A 21,612-nucleotide genomic window follows, 5' to 3' on the forward strand; every position below is an offset into this window, starting at 1 on the left:
CTTGAACTCAATGCCTGCATTTCAATTTTCACAACTGTTCTTGACTTAGAATTCTTGGGAGTTGCACTGAAATCCCATTTTTCTTTGTTTCAGCAATTTATTTTGTTTTTGGGTAGAGGGAAATTGTCTTTTAGAGTGTGTTTCTTGGAGAGAAGTCCCAATTTCATAACACTGTATTATAACCTCATCACTCAGTTTATAAGACTATCCACAGGCTTTTCTTTAGCAGAGATTTTATTTGAATGCACAAATTCCAAGGAGTTCTAGTCTATTTTTACAGACGTTAAGGGGCATTAAAATGCTTTAAGAGTCAACTTCATTAGCTGACTCCACATCAGCTTGAATAATACAAATAAGGAAATAGTGCACTTATGTTATCTGGCAATCAGTTCTGGTTCAGGGCTTTTCAAAAGATGGGAAGGGGAAGATTGCTTTATATACAATATATCATATACAAAGAATAGAAGTAGTAGTTTAAATGTTTTTTTATTGTTATGGAGAGGCAGTAGCTGCTCTATAGTTAAGGTTTCACAAGCTTACATTCTAAAACTCCATAATAGCAGCCCTTTCACTTTGGCTTCGAAAATTCATTTGGCCTAAAAATTGCCAGATTTACTGTCAAAGGCAAAGCTTTTGCAAAGGGTGAAGAAAATTAACCAAATCTTATGAGTTACAGATCATTAAAGTTTCAGCTAGATTTGAATTGTTGAGCGTATCTTAATGTTCCTGTGTCTTCCTCTAGGCTCAAAGTGATTTTTTACTAATTGTTCACATTTTCCACATAGATAAACCTCTTTGAAAATTTATGTCCCTGGTAAATTTGAAGAAAAAAAATGGGATTCAACAAAGTTATTAGCAGTTTTTATAGTGGGTGATCTAGTGATCCTTCTATCATTAATATCAATTTCTTAAATAGAATTATTAATTATCTTTGTGGGAGTTTCTTCACTTGTTCATCTGATAAATCCTTTCTTTCAGTGAGAGCAGTGTGCGCGGGAGTATGTTGCCCTCTATTGTCTGGCAGCTGCTTAGAAAAATAAAAAATAAATAAAAATAAGGGGCCTCCTCTAGCTAATAGTTAACAGAGTTCTTCATTTAACTCACATGGTAGAGAGAGCTATTTTTGTAGCTATCAGAACAGAGCTCCAGTTGGAATTCCACAAGTGTGTTTGTTTGGCTTTCTTTGTAGAGGTGGTAGATTTATATAGTAACTCCATAGTAACCATGGTTCCATTCTATGTTGGATTTTAATGCATCACTAATGAAAAAAAATCCTTCTTGTAAATATTCTATAAAATGTTTAGGGCTATGTCTCATTGGCAGCTAGAACACACCATGAATGCATCTGATGAAGTGAGCTGTAGCTCACGAAAGCTTATGCTCAAATAAATTGGTTAGTCTCTAAGATGCCACAAGTCCTCCTTTTCTTTTTGTGAATATAGACTAACACGGCTGCTATGCTGAAACCATGAAAACTGTGATTAAATTGAGCCAAGTACTTTTTGAGATTAAAAATACTTTAAAAAGTCTCTCTTTTTAAATGTTTGCAGGTTCTAATGTTTCTTGTATTCCTTTAGAGAGGTAATGGCATCACACCACAACATTTGAAAAGTAGGTAGACAAACAGTACTGAATGAAAGGGTGGGAATAATGAAAAGTTTAAGAAATCATCATGATAAGAAAATACATGCCATTCTCTGCCATTGAAGCCAACAGATCAAAAGGAGGGTGACAGAAAATAGTTTAATTGCCATGTTCCAAACTGGCCCCAAAATGAAAAGAAACTCCAGGAACTCCTGTAACTCCCCCCCCCCACCACCACCAAGTTTCTTCTTAGCCCTAAGGAATGTACACAGGTCTGTTTTCCCCCTGGGATCGGAGAAGAACAGAGTTTGAGTAACTTTTACATAGGAAGTATGTGGCAGGGCTATGAGCAAAACCCTGATCTAAAATGATACATACCCAATGTTTTATCAATGAGGCTTTGGATCTCAAACAAGTAGCATAATCAAATCCCTTTGTTTGGGATAACCATAAAATGGGGCTAGTAATGCCTTCCAGTAACTCACTTTTGTAAAATGGTTTGAGACTGACAGCTGAAAAGGCTAGATACAAACATTATTAGCCAAACTTTTCAGCTGGTTTAATGGTGCAACAGAGGAGTTCAGTGATATGGCAGTGATGTACTGTGGCCAAAAGGGATTAAGTTTTGATTGTGGAAGAAATATTTTATTATTTCTATTTTGTATTAACGTAGCACCTCCGAGCCCTAGTCAAGGACCAAGACCCCATTGTGCTAGGTTCTGAACAAACACAACAAAAAGATTGTCCCAGCCCTGAAGAGCTTACAATCTGATTATAATACAAGATACAACAGACCAATAGGTGGATGATTATAAGGAAACAATGAGATAATATTGGTCAATAGAATAGGCAATGGTCTCAGTACACCGTTGGCAGGTTTTTGTAGTGATCACAGCAAAACAAAGAGTTTTAAAGAGGGGTTTTAAGGAGAACAAATAGCTTTGCAGATGTTCATGGGAAGCTCCTTCCAAGCATGAGGGGCAACATGGGAGAAAACGTGAAGGTGCTTGCTTGAAAATTTAACAAGTGGGCAATAGAGACTGGTATCATGGGCCAATCAGAGGCAGGAGTCGACTTTTCAATACTGAATGAGAAATGACAAGTAGGTTGGGGAACTCGAGTTCCTGTCTTGGTTCTGAAACTTTATTTGCTGTGATGTATTATTGCCAGTATTCCAAGATCAGGTAAGTATTCCAAAATCATAAGTCAGTCCCGCAAAAATCAAGAGATTGGCTTAGAATTAATGCAATTTTTAAAAAACTGAGTTATTTTTATTTGACTTGTGTGGCCCTTTGGGGTACATTTGGTTTACATTTTCAGCCTTTTCTCTGCAACTGGAGGACTAGAAACTTACTCTTTTAAAAAAAATGAAAGCTGAGTTTTTAAGATCAAAGATCTAGAGTTTTAAAAGACTTCAGTAAATATCTTCCATTGTTGTAGGAGTCATGTGGGTCCCAGGATATTAGAGAGACAAGGTGGGTGAGGTAATATCTTTTATTGGACCAACTTCTGTTGGTGAGAGAGGCAGGCTTTTGAGCTATACAGAGCTCAAGTTGAAAGCTTGTCTCTTTCACCAACAGAAGTTGGTACAATAAAAAATTTTACCTCACCCACCTTGTCTCTTCAATAAATATGATAAGACTTGTGATAAATTTATGAGAATTGGCAACACTTTCCAGTTGCAAAACAGAATACTATATTTTATCCCTTTATGGGCCAATCCTCTTCCCATTGAAACGTGTGAAACTTTTGCCATTATTTATTTTTTTTAAAAAACAAAGAAACTTAGTAATTTTAAAAACAAACTAAAAAAAAATAATATTCAATGTGCATATTCAAGCATAAAATCAAGAAATGCAAACATTACAATTCATAGCAAAGTTAAAAGTCACAGCCATAGCACTGTATTAACAATTTGGTTTCCATTAAAAATAAATTAAAACAATTGTTGCTTGTACAAAAAATCCTGGATTACTACTGTGAGACATACATAATCAGTAATAATTAATGCAGCCTGAACCTAGATGTCAGATATTTGCTATATATCTCAGATTTACTGATATTTAAGCGAGAAAGCACTTGAATCTGCTCTACTGCTTTCTTTATCCTATAGTCTAAGAAGTGGGATGAGCTATAAATTCAGATGATTTGATGTAACTGTTGGCAGAGTGAAAGGAGAGAAGATAAATAGGGGTAACGTCGCAACAAGCCTGTCTCATGGTACTCCTTCAAGTCACAACTGGCTTGGTCAAAACAAGTATAAGTTAAATCTGACACCTTTTAAGTTAGGTCTCTGAAGAGGCACTTAGTACTGAACTCTAGTTCCAATTCCTTTTATTTACATAAGCACCGGAGGTAATGAAAAAGCAATTCTATATTAATTAAAAGGTCAAAGGAAATGTTGTAGCTTTATAACATGCAATTTTCAACTGCTCCTGTTTTCATTCATATAATAGTACTGGTCTGTCTGAAATTCCTTCCAAGGGCAGAACTTGCATGGCTGTAATGCTATTCCAATGGAAGATTTGTACTCAGATAGATAGAATTATCTGAGCAGGAAATTTAGAATGTATTTAAAAAATCAAAATCCATTTCTCTCTGTTTTAGAAAGTTATTTGACTTGAAATTCATTTGACTTCACAAATATTTAACTTTTTCTATAACAGAGATTATTTACAAATATCTATCTATCTATCCTCTTTTTTCTTAACATTAAAATACAATAAATAGACACACAGAAAGAATGACTCCATGTCTTCTGAAATAGAGGAAAGCAGGGCAAAATGTTATCTCAATATGAATATGGACTTGCTCAATCATTCTTCTCTGAGGTGCTTTAATTACTTCTGGAGTTAGATAGTGGGTTTACTCGTGTGTTGCTGTAGTAATGAGATTGCATCAAGTATAGTCCTTGTGGTTGGTTAGAAATGCAGTCTCATGTATCTTATCCTAGCTGTCTACATCTACATACTATATACAGCTGCTATCACTGTATGATGATCTTGACTAACCTTCAGTCATGTTCCTAAAACTCTTGAAGTCAACAGGACTTCTCACAGGACTAAGGACCTGTTCGGGTAGGTAAGGGTTCTCAGGAACTCTCCAAGGATATTCATATTTATCTCAGGGTTTGTAGGAGGGTTCTCTGCAGGAGTTGTTGGATAATGCTAGTTAGCTTTTTTTCTGGTCAATGCTGTTTCACGTTTTCAAGTAGGGGGATATCAACTTCTGGTGGAGTTCTAGTTACATGCACATTCTAACAATGCCAAATACAGTCATATATGTGTTCATCATAAAGCCAAGTTCCTTTCACATTTTTATACATATCTTTTCCACTTGTCAGCTTTTGATTTGTGCATTTATAAGTGGTGTGATAAAGTCATTGTTTGTATGCATAGAAAAATTGAAATGTACTCACCATGTGCAATATATTTGTAATAGTGTGTATGTATAGGTGAAGCATTTTAAAATAAATCACCACCAGACAAAGATACATATAAAGAAGATGTGTTTGATCTCAAGCTGGCTGAACTCATAGAAAGTTTGACAAGGAGTCACATGTGTCTCCGTCGTCCACCTTGAGGTTCATCAGTGTTTTGCAAATTTGTATATTAACTGTAGGCACCCAGTTTGCTGCAGCTACTTTAAATCCAGCTTCTTGCAACTAATACACTTCACATTCTACAATATTTTTGTTGGTAGCTGGTGTAGCTAAACTTTTAGGTCTTGAAAGGACTCAAAACCCAATCCTCAAATACTTGAAATACCAGTTAGAGTAAATAGAAAAATAATGAAAGAATCACATAAACTTATTGTCTCCCCTGCCCCATATACCCCCTTTTCTCTCCCTGCTTCCAAAATCCACAAGTACGTTTTACTGGCCTGGCTCGAGTAACAGGTTGAAATTTTAAGAACCATGAGCCTTTTGATTTAAAAGCAGGAAGCTAGATAAAGCAGCATTTCCTTTCAAAAGGGCTGCAAATTGAATGTTAAGCAGATGACCTGCTGCTGCTGTTCATCTCTCATAATGAATCTTGTGTGGCTTTTTTTGCTGTTTCTTAATTTGATGCAACTTGCTGTACATAAAAGTGTTATATATATTGGTGTTAATTGTTAAACATGATATACTGCTCCATGATTTCAACAATTTCCATCCCACCATCAACCTAAGCCTGGACCAGTCCTCACAAGAGATCCACTTCTTGGACACTGTGGTGCTAATAAGCGATGGTCACATAAACACCACCCTATACAGGAAACCTACTGACCGCTATGCCTACTTACATGCCTCCAGCGTTCATCCAGACCACACCACACAATCCATTGTCTACAGCCAAGCTCTACGATACAACCGCACTTGCTCCAACCCCTCAGACAGAGACAAACATCTACAAGATCTCTATCAAGCATTCTTACAACTACAGTAGCCACCTGCTGAAGTGAAGAAACAGATTTACAGAGCCAGAAGAGTACCCAGAAGTCACCTACTACAGGACAGGCCCAACAAAGAAAATAACAGAACACCACTAGCCATCACCTTCAGCTCCCAACAAAACCTCTCCAACGCATCATCAAGGATCTACAACCTATCCTGAAGGACGACCCATCACTCTCACAGATCTTGGGAGACAGGCCAGTCCTTGCTTACCGACAGCCCCCAACCTGCAGCAAATACTCACCAGCAACCACACACCACACAACAGAACCACTAACCCAGGAACCTATCCTTGCAACAAAGCCCGTTGCCAACTGTGTCCCCATATCTATTCAGGGGACACCATCATAGGGCCTAATCACATCAGCCACACTATCAGAGCCTCATTCACCTGCACATCTACCAATGTGATATATGCCATCATGTGCCAGCAATGTCCCTCTGCCATGTACATTGGTCAAACTGGACAGTCTTTACATAAAAGAATAAATGGGCACAAATCAGATGTCAAGAATTATAACTTTCAAAAACCAGACGGAGAACACTTCAATCTCTTTGGTCACTCGATTACAGATCTAAAATTGGCAATTATTCAACAAAAAAACTTCAAAAACAGACTCCAAGGAGAGACTGCTGAATTGGAATTAATTTGCAAACTGGATACAATTAACTTAGGCTTGAATAAAGACTGGGAGTGGATGGGTCATTACGCAAAGTAAAACTATTTCCCGATGTTTATTTCTCCCCCCCCCCCCCCACTGTTCCTCAGATGTTCTTGTCAACTGCTGGAAATGGCCCACCTTGATTATCACTACAAAAGGTTTTTTTTTCCCCAGCTCACCTGCTGGTAATAGCTCATCTGAAGTGATCACTCTCCTTACAGTGTGTATGGTAACACCCATTGTTTCATGTTCTCTATGTATATAAATCTCCCCACTGTATTTTCCACTGAATGCATCCAATGAAGGGAGCTGTAGCTCATGAAAGCTTATGCTCAAATAAATTTGTTAGTCTCTAAGGTGCCACAAGTCCTCCTTTTCTTTTTGTGAATACAGATTAACATGGCTGCTACTCTGAAACCTGCTCCATGTTAGCATCCCAGATACTCAAGAGATAATCCTCATTTATGGGAAACGTCAGCCTATCATAAGTGGTATCCTATCTAAAATAAATAAATAAATAATAAAAAGATGATTTTTAAGTTTCCAGGCAGACTGTTATTTAGATTTCAGTGTACCTTACACTGAATGCCAAAATCTAAAGCAGTGTTAGGATACAGCACAGACGGTATATCTTGTTTGTTTGTTTGTTTGTTTGTTTGTTTGTTTGTTTGTTTGTTTGTGAACAATGACAATTGTTAACCTGAATGGACTGGGAACTGGCTACTTCCAGAAACTGCCTACATCCCATTGCAACAGTTGTGCTTGTTTGTAATGCTCATACCGTCCTCAGGGTTGAATTCCTGGGAGAGGGCACCAGATTGTTTTTGGTGGAGGGCCCTTTGCTCTGGAATGTATGAATTCTTGGGGTCAGAGTTTGGTGACTTGCAGGACATGGTACAAGATGCATCTGTTTAATCTTGCTTTTTCTTAGGGCATAAAAGACCCTGATGTTTTTGAAGTTTGGGGAAAGATTTAGTGCTAATTATTTGTTATTCTTATGAATATGCACCAATATGATGATAGAAGCCTTTGACTCTGGTACTCTAACTCCCCGAGAAGAGTAAGGTAAGTCAGTGGGACAGTGTATCCCGTCGATACAGGATGGTGTAAACACCATGGTAAGTCGACCTAAGCTACATCGACTTCAGTTACGTTATTCACATAACTGAAGTAATGTCGTTTAGGTCGACTTACCATGGTAGTGTAAACCAGCCCTAAGTGTGAGAGCAAATATTTAATCTTGGGAAGACATATGGTATGACCTTGTTTATTATGCAATGTTCTGTGTAGAAGGAGCTATGCAATCAGCAGGAAACGCCCTCTGCCTTCATTTTTGACGAGAGTTAATTCTTGAAGCAGAGTTTCTACCCAGGGAACCAGACATTGGTGTTGGTCTGAGATTCTTGAAAGGATTACATGCACATTGTTTGTAACTGCCTCTGTTCTAGGAGTAGTGTATATGTAAATAAAGAAAGTTACACTTAGAATATACTCAGACTGTACATCACTGATTTCTCCTCCACTGGGAAGCCAACTTGCACAGCCCCAGACATCTGCTACTGCTCAGCAGAGGAGCAACAGTATTGACTATTGCCATGCTAGAATTGTATCATGGGAGATGAGGTTGTAATTTTAGGAAAGCACTGAGGTGAGAAAGAGAACAAAGAAACTGAGTCACTTGTAAGTATGAAAAAATAGAAAGTTTTCATGTAACCTAAAAAAGTGGGTTTAATTTGACTTAAGTTCCAGTGATAAAATTCAAGTAACATAGTCTTTCCATGATAAGGCCCAGTTTGACATCTTAGGTAGCCCCTAAAAAAGCCTTGCCTAAGCAGACATCTAACCAGCATGAAGCTCTAACCTGAACTGCTCTCTTCAAGACTAGAGACCAACTTTCTGGTACCTTGGTTCCAATCCATTTGATTTGTCCAATCAGCCACCTCCATCTTTCCACTCTGTTTCTTGCCTTCCTTCTCTCTTTCTTATGTATTTTTCTTTCGTTTTAAGTATAACCATTTTCTACTTTACATCTTAAACCAAAACACAAACCAGAAACTTACTAATCATTGGTTTCAGAGTAGCAGCCATGTTAGTCTGTATTCTCAAGAAGAAAAGGAGTACTAGTGGCACCTTAGAGACTAACCAATTTATCTGAGCATAAGCTTTCGTGAGCTACAGCTCACTTCATTGGATGCATTCAGTCTAATCACTGGCAGTTCTACAGTCCTTGGTGGGAAGCTAGATGGTGCTATGTGAAGATGTAAATAGCAATACTCCCAATCCCTCAAACATGGTCCAGAATGCAGTGTACTAGAAAGTACTTCTGTCTTGTCCTGGTCACAGAGAAAACTCAGGCCAGACAAAAAATATATTATCTTAAGGTAAGACTGGCCAGGTCTCTACTTACTGTAGAACAAGCTCAAAAGAAATTAAAACTACAGTATGCAAATGAGAGATGGATTCTCTCAATATTTCCCTTTGGCAATGTGTGTGCATGCACATGCATAAGTAGTTACTGGGAAGGTTTTTAATAGAATGCATTTTGTATTAATCCTTGAATAGCTTTGCTCCTTGGATGTTATCCATAGTGGACTTTTGCTCTATCTCAATTATAACACAACTTTAGGGAAACTACTATATTCCGCAAAGGATTTTGGTGCACTTAAATCATCTTAAGCACACATCTTCCATGGCAGTCCTTCTCTCACTAAGAGAAAGGACTGTACTGTACTGATCATCCTTAAATGCCGTGGATACTGTGCCTACCTGCTATCTGATTTAATCCATCTGTCGTTAATATGCTCATCACCATGGCATCTAGATGTCAGTTCACTGTTTAATGTTCCATTCCAGCTGCTTGATGGGAGATTGCTTTGAGTAGAATAACAGAAGCACAATGGACACCATTTATAAACACAACATTTATCACTTTGCAGTGTTTGCGATCCTGCACTCCAGTATCCTCGAGTCTGATTATCAAATGCAGAGGTTCTTATCTCTACATCTCTTTTCATGTAGTTGCTTATTAAGCAATTGTATGAAGGATGGGAAATGGACCTTGTGTTTTGCAGGCAGTTTGAACAGATCCCTCTTCTTTAACTGGTGGAATTGTGCCTTCCAAGGCACAGCCCTGTACTGTTGATACAGCCTGCACTGATAGAAGGAGTTTTTCTGTCAATGTTGGAACGTCACCTCCCTGAACAATGTTGGGGACCTCAGTGGAAGCACTCTTCTATTGACATCGCTGTGTCCATGGTGGGGGTTATGTTGGCATAGTGGGGGTTCTGTTGGTGAGGGTTATGTTGGTTGTGGTTTGTTCACTCCCCTGTGTGGTGTAGTGATGCCACTATAACCTCCAAGCATATACCAAGCCTCAGAATCAGCCTGGTCTAGCACAGGGGAAGGAAAGAGGAGACCTGAGTTCTGCTACTGTTTCTGATAGTTAATCACTGCCTGGCTTTGGGAAATCATTTAGACACACATTTTCAAAGGAGTGGTCTAACTTGAGGTGTCTCAATTTTGTCTCCTACTGCAGAGTTTTGTTTTCAGAGGTACAGAACATACAGGATGGCAGTTAAAGTTCATGGGGAGAGTTGAAAATCAGGCTAGTATTAAATGTTTCATATTGGACACCCAAAACCTGAAGCACTCCAGTGTTGGCCAGTATCACCGTTCCTTTGTGTTCCCATGTGTAAAATGGAAATAACATTTACCTCCCTGACAGGCTTAATTCATTGATATTTGTAAAGCATCTTGAGCATTTCAAATGCAATGTGCAGTAGAAATTTACTACATTGTTATTGAGCTGTGCACTCTGGAAACACTGAAGTAAGTAAAATTGAGCAGAGCCAACACAACTGAACTAGCATTTAGCCTCAGTTCATTAGACTGTGGCTATTCTCCAGGCCTCCTGGCAAAGAGGATGCATATTCAGCTTCTGTTGGATACATACCCATGTTATCTGGTACCCGATGAATCCAAAAACCTGTGTTAGTCATGTCCCTAACTTTCCCACTGCAAAGTGACACACATCTGTGAAACTCATGTGGCTTAAAAAAACGAAACAAAACCACCACATTCCATTAATGTGACTTGAAAACAAGTACTTGCCTCAATGAAGCTGAATCCAAGGAAACAGCTTTTACAGGAGCCTAGCTCAGAGGAGTTTGTCACAAGATGATTATTAGCTTTTGGCAACCAGCAATGACACCACACTGGTTTTCAGGAGGTGTTATTTTACTGACAGCGGCAGCAGCAGCGGTGGAGGGAGTGGCAGCTCTCTCAGTAGAAAGGTGCAGCAGCACGTCCCTGTCACAGCGTTTTAAGATCCAGTGGGAGTCAAGTCTGTAACAGCAGCTCTAGCCAACTTTCTCTCTCATGATTGCCCCCCTCCCTTCTTTTTTGTGTTGGAGAGTAAGATTGGTTCCCTGACAGTGGGCTTAGGGGAGATATGATTCTGACAAGATACAGGATGCACAGAAAACCGTGTGACTAGCTGTAGTAACAAGGTTGTGTTTGTTAGCTTGTGATTTAGGGGATTGAAATCCCAAACCATGCATACAGTGTTATATTGCTTGTTACCCAGAGGCTACTGTGCTGACCCCAGAGAAGCAGACAACAGTAGCCCAAAACCACGCCACCTGTAAGCATCTCCACATCACATGATTAAGATTCAAGCCTTGAGGCTTATTTATTAAATTTAATGTCATTATTTAGAATTTATTCTTAATATATTCAAATTAGAATCATGTGTCTGCAGCTGCAGAGTTAACTCTGGGAATTAGCTCCCAATGCAGAGTTTTGCCCTGCCAAAATCTGTCCCTTTGCTCTACCAAACTCTTGCACAGGTCGCTGGATCATGCAGGTTGAGGGAGAGGCTCACTAAAAACTTCACCTCCATTAATCTGTGCTATTGGCCTTCTGGGTGACCTTGGGCAACTCACTTCATCTCTCTGTGACTCAGTTTTCCCATGCGTACAAATGGGGATAATGGTACTGACCTCCTTTGTAAAGTGCTTTGACATGTACTGATGAAAAGTACTGTAGAGCAGCCAATAAATAATAATAATAATAATAATAATTAATAAATGTTATATTTGGAGCACATGGTGAAAGGAAATAATAAAGGAGGCCTCCACCTCTTCCTGTCAAACCACGCTGAAGGAGATGAGGGGCAAGTTACCAACCATTAGGCAGTGTGGTTGGAGGGGTGGGGCATCGGAATCCTTTGCCCTATCCTAGAAGCTAGAAAGAACTATCACTTCTTTCTAAGACCGTAAATTTGGCAGCCAGACTACAGCACCTGACTTGTGAAATTTCCAGTTTGCTGCACATCTCTGTGATCTATGGAGAGAGAAAAAAATGCAAAAACCATCGGAGTTTATTGAATTAACGATTCTAGTACTGATTGTGTTGTTCATATTAATATCTAATTCAGTGATAACTGCTCGCTATAACTCGTTTTCCACTTGGGCTACCACAAAACTAACAGTCTACTCGTGAATGCAGCACTCGTGTGACACAATATTCAGGGAGCCTTGATACAAAATTTATGTCCCAGCATGATGAAGAACCTAGCACATTCAGAATCTTAATATACTTAATGTCAGTAGATGTCTATCTTTATAGGTTAAGATGGTTGTCTTGAGAATAGAAGTGGCTCTGAACCACACCCAGGAATCTAAACCCAAGGATCCAAACTTTGGGGAACTGTGAATCCAGATCCAAACTTGTTGGCTTGGGCCCTTTGCTATCAAAACACCCTTATTCAAAGGGGCACAAGTTTGTTTGTTTTTTAATCAGAATAGCACCGCCCACCCCGCCTACTGATTATTTTACTAGGTTTGATTATGAAAACATTTCAGTAGACATTGAATTCAGCAGCATGTTTATGTTTGCCATGAACTCCATTTACAGTCCCAGACTTCCCTCAAAGGATTTTTCCTAGTCTTTTGATATCAGTAGATAGGAAGATAAAATATTTTAAGCAAGTGTAACTAGACCTATGCAAATAATTGATTTTTTTCAATTCACTGGCAGTGCTAAAAAAACAAAAACTAAATTTGATTTGTAAATTCTGAAAAATGTTGTTGAATTGAAAAACTCTATTTTGGGGCCTAAAAAAAACATTTCATTTGACCTGAAGCATTTTGTTGCTGGGCATTTTCAAGGGCCGGATTCACAAAATGGCAAGAGGAGGATCCTCCCTGTTAAGCTTTAGCCCTCCAATTAGTACATTCAGCTGGGATGTGGGACATTGAGGTTCAATTGCTCCCCTCACCTAATGTGGAGAAGGGATTTGAACTCCCACTACACTGTAAGTAGTGCTGCCCTAGCCACTGGGCTATGGGGTATACGGCGGGGACTCTGTCCCAATCTCTCCTGTTGAAGCAGCTCTGCTGAGTATAAATAATGAATCATTAGCACATGGACATGAACTTGGATCTCCCACAGTTTCACTCTTTGGCCCAATGACTGTTTGATTATTTACACACAGTGGAACAGATTCAAGAGGCAAGTTCCACAGCCCAGTGGCTAGAGCACTCTCTATTGGGGGAAACTCAAGTTCAAAAGCTTGTAGATACTGTGGAGTTGTCTCCCCACAACCTATATCTTCCCTGCTGATGCATGATGTGGAGAGGAGTAAATCCACAGAGAAAATGGTAGTGGGTTCCTATGAAGGGGTAAAGCAGCTAAGTGAGTTTCCTCCATTCTCCTTGAGGCTGCCTTTCCCACTTTCTCAAATAGGCATGTGATCACAAGGTAGTGAAGAAAAAACATCAGGGGCAGGAGTGTTTGTGTGGGAGGGTAGAAACTGCACTAAGAAGTATACTACCTCCCAGCCTGTACCAGAGATAAATCACAGGCTATGATAAAGAGACTTGAGGCTGCATTAACTGTCACTTAGCACTCTGTGACACCTTCCCCCCACCCTCCCCGGAGAGTCAGTCACAGAGTAAAGCTGGAAGTGGTGAGACAATTCAACATGGATACTAGGCTTACATGCTGCCATGAGAGATTGCCCAGCAGTGCAGAGCAAGACTCTTGCTATATAGCCTGTCTGTGGATCTCTGCTCCTCCACCTCCTTCCCCTCTCAATTCCCTGTTCACTCAACAAGAAAAGGAGTACTGGTGGCACCTTAGAGACTAACCAATTTATTTGAGCATAAGCTTTCATGAGCTACAGCTCACTTCATCGGATGCATACTGTGGAAATTATAGAAGATCTTTTTATACATACAAAGCATGAAAAAATGGGTGTTTACCACTACAAAAAGTTTTCTCTCACCCCACCCCACTCTGGGGGAGATAAAACCTTTTGTAGTGGTAAACACCCATTTTTTCATGCTTTGTGTGTATAAAAAGATCTTCTATACTTTCCACAGTATGCATCCGATGAAGTGAGCTGTAGCTCACGAAAGCTTATGCTCAAATAAATTGGTTAGTCTCTAAGGTGCCACAAGTACTCCTTTTCTTTTTGTGAATACAGACTAACACGGCTGTTACTCTGAAACCTGTTCACTCAACAACACCAGTAGTCTTGTGGCATAGGGAAGGAGGGAAGTCTGCAGCTGAGCTGTTGTGAGGCTGTATTAAAAAAATGTTTGTGAAATGTTTTGCAACCCTTGGATTATATGGCTGTGAAAGTGAAAAGCATGATTTATTGTTTCATTCTAATTACCGAGACCTACTGTATAGAACACCTTCTGCAGACATGAGTGATCAGCAGATGTTTCTATCAGCTGCCATTTTTTTACAAACTGTGGGTTTCTTCCATTAATGTGTCCAGTAATGGTGACATTCAGGCCAGAGCTGAAGGTTACCCTTTTATGCTTGCTTGTTTTTGTTTTAATTTTTCAACAAAAGTTTATTTCTGAAAAGAAGTTTGTGGCCCATTAATAAACAAAAACATTTGTTCCATCTCTTCCTGAGGCAGTTACTAAAAATGAAGCAAGATTGAAGTGTGTGTGTGTGTGTAGGTATATAATAGGGTAAGAAGACAAGATAAAAAATGACACTAAGCAGATTTTTGCTTTGCAAGGCAGATAAGTAATCTGACTCTATTCCAAAAAGGGATTTGTGTGTCTGTGCTGATAAATAGCATATCTTTTTCCCCACAGCAAAGTGCCTCCTTTAAGAGATGGGCTCAATTCCAAGTGCCTCCCAGCTAAAGCTCTGGAGTAAGGGTCAGATGATAGCCTGAAGAGCAGCTGGTCCTTATAAAGGCCAGCAAGTGCTCTGCTGAGCTAGGGAACTATGGGGAGTAAATAGCCTTCTGTAGCAGGTCCTTAAACAGAGGAATGATCCTAGTTACTAGAAGACTCCCAGACAGATGGCCTGGAGTATGAATATTGCAAAGAGTGGAAAGCCTCTTGTGGGACTCCCTGGGACAGGGCAAGGGGTGAGAGAGGTGAAGGGAAAGCTTTTGGGAACTCTAGCCTATGTGAGGCAGAGAAACTCCTTTGTTATGGTATTGTGCTTAAGTTTCTTGTGCCCTGAGCTAAGGGCCTGACATCCTTTGTCACATTGATTCTTCCTGGGCCAGGCAGCTTACATGAAGTCACAAAGGTATGTGGTTAGAGTAGGATAGTCTAAACCAGGTGTTTAGTCAGCAGCCGTTGTACTTATGTATTACCTACAAGGGGTCACCAAAAAAAAAAAAAAAAAAGGCCAAAGCTACTTTAGGAAAAGAACAGAGGAATATCGCTCTCAAAAAATACACCTAAATATCCAACAATAATATCTGAGTATTATTATTTAACATGTATTTTGGCAGGGCCTTTGGGCCAGCTAAACATGGGGCTGCATTGTACCAGGCAGTGATAGAGTGTATTGTCAAATAGACAAGACAGACCTAGCATAGGGGCAGGAATCTAACACATAGGCAGAGTATTCAATGTAATGGTGGCCAATGTTGTGTTAGTTCCATGTTTTGTTTTGGGGTATTTTTTTTGGGGGGGGGGTGGTTAGCTAGGTGGGCAGGAGCTAAATGGAAAGGAAAATCAGAGTCCAGGGAGAAGAGTGTAAGGACAGGCAGCTGTAGAGTGAAGCTGAGGTGAAGCGACTCCGGAAGGTGGAGGATTAAAGCACATGGCCCGTCAGCACAGACAGTCAGAACATCCTACAGTTTTCATTGGAATGTCCAAAAGTAAAAAAAAAAAAAAAATTCCTTGCTTTGGCTGCTTCTGTTTCTGCTAGCTCTTCTCTGTATTCGCCCCCCACCCCACCCCACCCCCCTCCCAAGGCTACATGGTGGCAATGGGGAGGTGAGATGCCACCTGGATCTTACTGACCTCCAGAGTAGAATTAACATTAACTGATTACTTCTCCTATTACAGGTAGTCGGATCCAATAGCTTGAGGCTATTTTATCATAGTAGGTTATTTAGTACACACACCCATTTTCTCCCAGCCCTATTATATTAAAAAGAGGAAGAAATGAAGAGGAAGAAGACTCCTCCTTTGTTTCTAATTTAAAGAAACAGCATTGCTCTTTTGCTGGTATAAAACAAAGCACCGTCACATTAGCGTGATAATGTACCCATTGTGAAACAAGAAAGGAGGCGATGTCTTAGTTCACATAGGTAGCTATAGCAGCTGTCTCTCACAACATATCAGGAATAATGTCATAGTGGAAAGTCAAATAACAAAGCTGACAGTCTCCATATGAAAAGAGAGATTAAATGACAGCTCCAAATATAACATCATATACTTTTTTTCTGTTCAACAGATTACCTGAAAGGACTAATTTTTGACTCAGCTCAACACCTTGTCTTCATCAATTTTCACTCATACAAGGACTATCTGCTGAGACTATTTCCCCTTGAGGGCTCTGTCCATACAGCTGATAGCTGAATTCAGGTATAGTGGATGTTTAAACCAAGTTTATTTCAAATGTGTTAGTGTGCTAAACTCAAGCATTTATGTACTTGCCAAACTGAAGCCAGTCGCTGAGACTATTGCCATCAGAAATCCAATGGTAAGAGGGAGCAATATATAGAACAATTAAGTCAAATGAGGTAATTTTAGACTAAACAAGTTGATCATGCCTGCCCAGGAAATATGCATTTAAAAAAATTCTCATCCACTTCATTGGGAACTTTGGTGAATATGGTAAGAATAGTCAATTGGTATATAGAAATTAATACCACTTACTTATTGGAAATGTATTGATTATATTTTTAATTGTTGTAACACACATCTAACTGTTCATTAAACAGCTATTTGTTCAAATTTAATAAGATTGCAATTACATGTTAAATAGCAACTGATTAGTAAATTCAGTTACTGAAGACTATTAGAGACAGCCCTGAGACACCAAGTTCATATTGGCTTCTCAACTTCCCAAGAGTCTGAATGTGGTTGGACCTGGGCTTTTCATTCATTCTATTATTGAGATGATGGGAATCAGCTGCAAAGTTCGGATTGAGATCATAACTTGCCCACAGGGAAATGTTCAGGTAAAACACTTTGGTTCAGGCCCATATCATTTCTGAAATTTCACCTAAGCCCACTGGTATTGTGTGTTTATTTTCATATATTGTATACTTGTGTGTGTATATTTGTGTATTTATATGTGTGTTTAATATATGCAGGAGCAAACCTCTTGCATACTGAAATTAAGTTCAGGTGATTTTTCATACATGTTCAAGTAAATACAATATACTGCATTAATGAACAGGGTAAATGCATGGTGCTTGCTGACAGCCTAATGCAATGCAAAGCAATGCAGTACAACAGCTGTAGATAAAAGATGTTGGGATCTGATGCTCATTATCCAGATGGATGATGGATATCCAATTTACATTTATTGAGGAAGCATCAGCAGATGGAAATGGAATGAAAGAGTAAATGTCTATGGTTACCTGTTAACTGGTGTACTTAATCATTCACCAGCAGAATGAATTATGTTCATGTAGTTCAAAATGCCTCTAATTAATTTTTGAGAAGAACCTTTATGCTGACCTATTAATAAACCATAGTTCCAGGTTGGGGATAAGGAGCTTGTTAAAGTGTAACACATGCCTGTGCAAACAGATTTGGAAGTGCATAGTTCACTGTTGTAATGTCAGATGTTTTACCTGCCTACCCAACTAATTGAGAATTACATTGGAAGAATGGAAACTATTGAAATAAATGAGACAGACGGTGCACTCCAAACAGACATAACTGAATTAGAACTGATGAACCCACCAAGAGTAGATTCAGTGTCACTTTAAATACAATACAATTTCATTCATTTTCTTGTGTCTGATCTGTTGTTGCAACCACTAAAAGCTTTCAGCTGAAAGATTGACAGTTTAACTTGAAGCTGCATTCTGCACACTAGCCCTGATATCAGGAGGGGATTTACTGAAGGATAGTGTATATATTAAAGGGAGTGCCAGCCTGAGATCCTGGGAAGCAGACACTTTGATGGCAGCTGGTGCAGCCATCACTAGCTTAGCCCTCTCAAAATGAATTTATATTGTTGAAGAGTTGGCAGCATCAGTATGTTTTTATAGATTTACACCCATGGCAGGATTCCCATGATCTACAAAGTGAAAAGCTCTCTCCCTCTCTTAAATATTAATGCAAAGTGCAATATACCATACCTGGTAAGAGGAGTTTGATACCAATGCAAAAAATGAAATAGAAAATAACTGCTGCTCACCAATAATATTGTGCAGTATTTTAAATTCAGTGTCCATGCATTTAGAGATAAGGTCTGTAGCTAAACTTCCTTTAAGTTTGAGAGTATTTGGATCTAGGATTTCTGCCCATTATAAAGGTACATACTACATGAATGAGTATCTGGATCAGACCAGCTTCAGAATTAGGTGTGTGTTTGGATTCCGTGGTTTGGGTTGACCAGCTCTAGGTACAGTATTTTGGGTTTGCACTACTATGCCTCCTTTCTTATGTAATAATAATATCAGACAATAGAGGCCAGATTCTATCCTGACACCCCATGCACCACATTGACTTCACTTTTTGGTCACATGTGATGGAGCAAGGTTTGGCTATGTCTCTTAGTTCTACTGAGGATGAAACATAATTTTCCAATTTACCACTTAAAGAAAGGGATTATTGAGGCAAAAATCACATTGCTTCCACTGATGTGTGGGAAGACTACATCTTGGCAGGTTTTCAGGCTAGATCCTGAGCTGTGCTTGGAACAGGTCAGGAGTGGGTCTGTAATGAAGGTGTCAAGGTTCCTCCCCCACTCTGAACTCTAGGTTACAGATGTGGGGACCTGCATGAAAAAACCTCCTAAGCTTATCTTTACCAGCTTAGGTCAAAACTTCCCCAAGGTACAAAATATTCCCCCCGTTGTCCTTGGACTGGCCGCTACCACCACCAAACTAATACTGGTTACTGGGGAAGAGCTGTTTGGACGCGTCTTTCCCCCCAAAATACTTCCCAAAACCCTGCACCCCACTTCCTGGACAAGGTTTGGTAAAAAGCCTCACCAATTTGCCTAGGTGACTACAGACCCAGACCCTTGGATCTTAAGAACAATAAACAATCCTCCCAACACTTGCACCCCCCCTTTCCTGGGAAATGTTGGATAAAAAGCCTCACCAATTTGCATAGGTGACCACAGACCCAAACCCTTGGATCTGAGAACAATGAAAAAGCATTCAGTTTTTTACAAGAAGACTTTTAATAAAAAATAAAAGTAAATAGAAATAAAGAAATCCCCCCTGTAAAATCAGGATGGTAGATATCTTACAGGGTAATTAGATTCAAAAACATAGAGAACCCCTCTAGGCAAAACCTTAAGTTACAAAAAAGATACACAGACAGAAATAGTTATTCTATTCAGCACAATGCTTTTCTCAACCATTTAAAGAAATCATAATCTAATACATACCTAGCTAGATTACTTACTAAAAGTTCTAAGACTCCATTCCTGGTCTATCCCCGGCCAAGACGACTACAGACAGACACAGACCCTTTGTTTCTCTCCGTCCTCCCAGCTTTTGAAAGTATCTTGTCTCCTCATTGGTCATTTTGGTCAGGTGCCAGCGAGGTTACCTTTAGCTTCTTAACCCTTTACAGGTGAGAGGAGCTTTCCCCTGGCCAGGAGGGATTTCCAAGGGGTTTACCCTTCCCTTTATATTTATGACAGAAGGCTATCAACCACCTTTTTGACTCCCTGATCCTAATTTGCTCAGCATTGACCCCATTAATCAATGTGAAGTATAGCAGACTCAGGGCTCCTCTACTTTATACTGCCTGCCTGTGGCCTCCAAAAGCCATTCCCTTCAGCCAGGGATCACTGAGGCATAAGGATGCTCTTGCCTTGCCTCCTTTCCCCTGCTATGTATATTGGGGACTCAGGATGCTTAACTTAGGAGCTGCTGCTGTGGTTTTACTCTGCATGAGGATCCTCCTCATGCTGGGGACTCCTCTTAAAGCTGGAACTATTACGTACATTGGTGCTATTCACAGACAGTAGCTGGGGCAAATCAGAGACTGTCCCTTCATGTCAAACTAATTGCCCAGACAAAACCACAAAATTATTACCTGTGTTAAAAAAAAAAGACTTCAGTGGCCATCAAGGTATATTTGAGAATACTGTAAGTCAGTCCTTTTTAAGAGCCTCCATCTACATTTGCTGCTTCACACTGCAGGGGACAGTAGTTAGGTTCAATAGGAGAATACTCTTGTTTTGAAACTTCCCTTGCTTTAAAAATTCAAAAGAAAATAATCACAATATTTAGCAAAAACCAGTTTCTAAACTTAGATATATAATGTATTTCACTGTACATTGCTATTTTAGACAGCTAGAAATACTGGTAGTCATAACACTGAAGGACAGAAATAGAAACACCGTTTGCTAGCTATTTAAATAGAGAGCTCTTAACTTTCTTCCAAACGTGATGATTTTTCAAAGATTAACATATTTAGTGCATGGAAGAATCTTCAGAGAACAAGACATATTATGTGGGGAAGATTAGCAAACTTCCAATGGTTTGTTCTGGCTAAAAGGAAAACTGAAAAATGACCTTTTGTATTTTTCACCACTACCAATCATGTTGTTCCACCATCCCAGTGATGCGTAGAGATGGAAATAACGGAGATCAGTACAATAGACTTTTCCATAGACTGAGTTTTCCGCGTCATTTAATTCTCTCTAGTATCTTCAGAACCTTTCCAACAGAGCTAATGATAACAGATTGTCACATTATCCAGCTCATGGTGACCTGTCTGGGTAGGTGCCAGAAGTTCTATCCACTCATAGCTATGAGTTTAAAAAAAAATTGTCTTCTGTAACTGCTATAAGCAAACCCAGTAAAGTATTACACACAAATGAAATAGCCTGTCATAGTTTTATGTGAGCATTTCAAGAACTAGCAGTCAATATCCATTTCTAATAATTTACCTATTAGACATGTTATGCTGCAGCAGCTTTGTCCCACTGTGCTCAACGATCCTGGCCATAAACCAGCTTATTTTGCCCTTGGGGAGGGAGAGGTTTAACCCAAATCTAAGTGGGAATCTTCCTACAGTATAGTAAACCAGCATGAAGATATCTGTATTAACCCATCTCCCATAAAAGAGAAACAGCTGGAGAAAAGTGGGTAAGGCTTGGTTGCCCCTAACCGCTGCCAATCGCCACCTATGGTTTTGGCAACTTGGAGCTGTTTGCTGACAATGTAATTTTTGACTGGGGCTTGGGACTGCATTTAGGATAATGTGGGGCTGGGAGAGTGCAAAGGTGAATTTCATGCCACTTTTTTGTGTGTGCGCACCTACACACACACACATCTGACTTATGTGTTGTACTCCTCTGTCATCCCTGAAGATCTGGCCCATTGTTCCAAAGGATGAGAACCAGTACTCGTGAATAAGAGACAACCGTTAATTTTGCCGTTAAATGGAACCAGACTGTTAATTGGAACAAAACCTTATTTAAAATAAGCTTAAGTATCCCTGTTCTCCA

The 21,612-nt window shown here is 39.5% G+C and overlaps 1 protein-coding gene across 5 annotated transcripts in view; it reads left to right on the plus strand.

Moving 5' to 3' along the window:
• Positions 1 to 21,612, plus strand: part of CNTN5 (contactin 5) — a 982,104-nt gene that overhangs the window by 287,520 nt on the left and 672,972 nt on the right. For all 5 annotated transcript variants that reach the window (XM_048843558.2, XM_075126897.1, XM_048843549.2 and 2 more), the window contains one exon: positions 16,411 to 16,541. The gene's annotated coding sequence lies outside the window, so the exon portion shown is untranslated. The remainder of the gene's footprint in view (positions 1 to 16,410; positions 16,542 to 21,612) is intronic.

The sequence above is a fragment of the Caretta caretta genome, chromosome 1 (genome assembly GCF_965140235.1).
Source record: "Caretta caretta isolate rCarCar2 chromosome 1, rCarCar1.hap1, whole genome shotgun sequence".
In the NCBI taxonomy this organism is placed as follows: Eukaryota; Metazoa; Chordata; order Testudines; family Cheloniidae; genus Caretta; species Caretta caretta.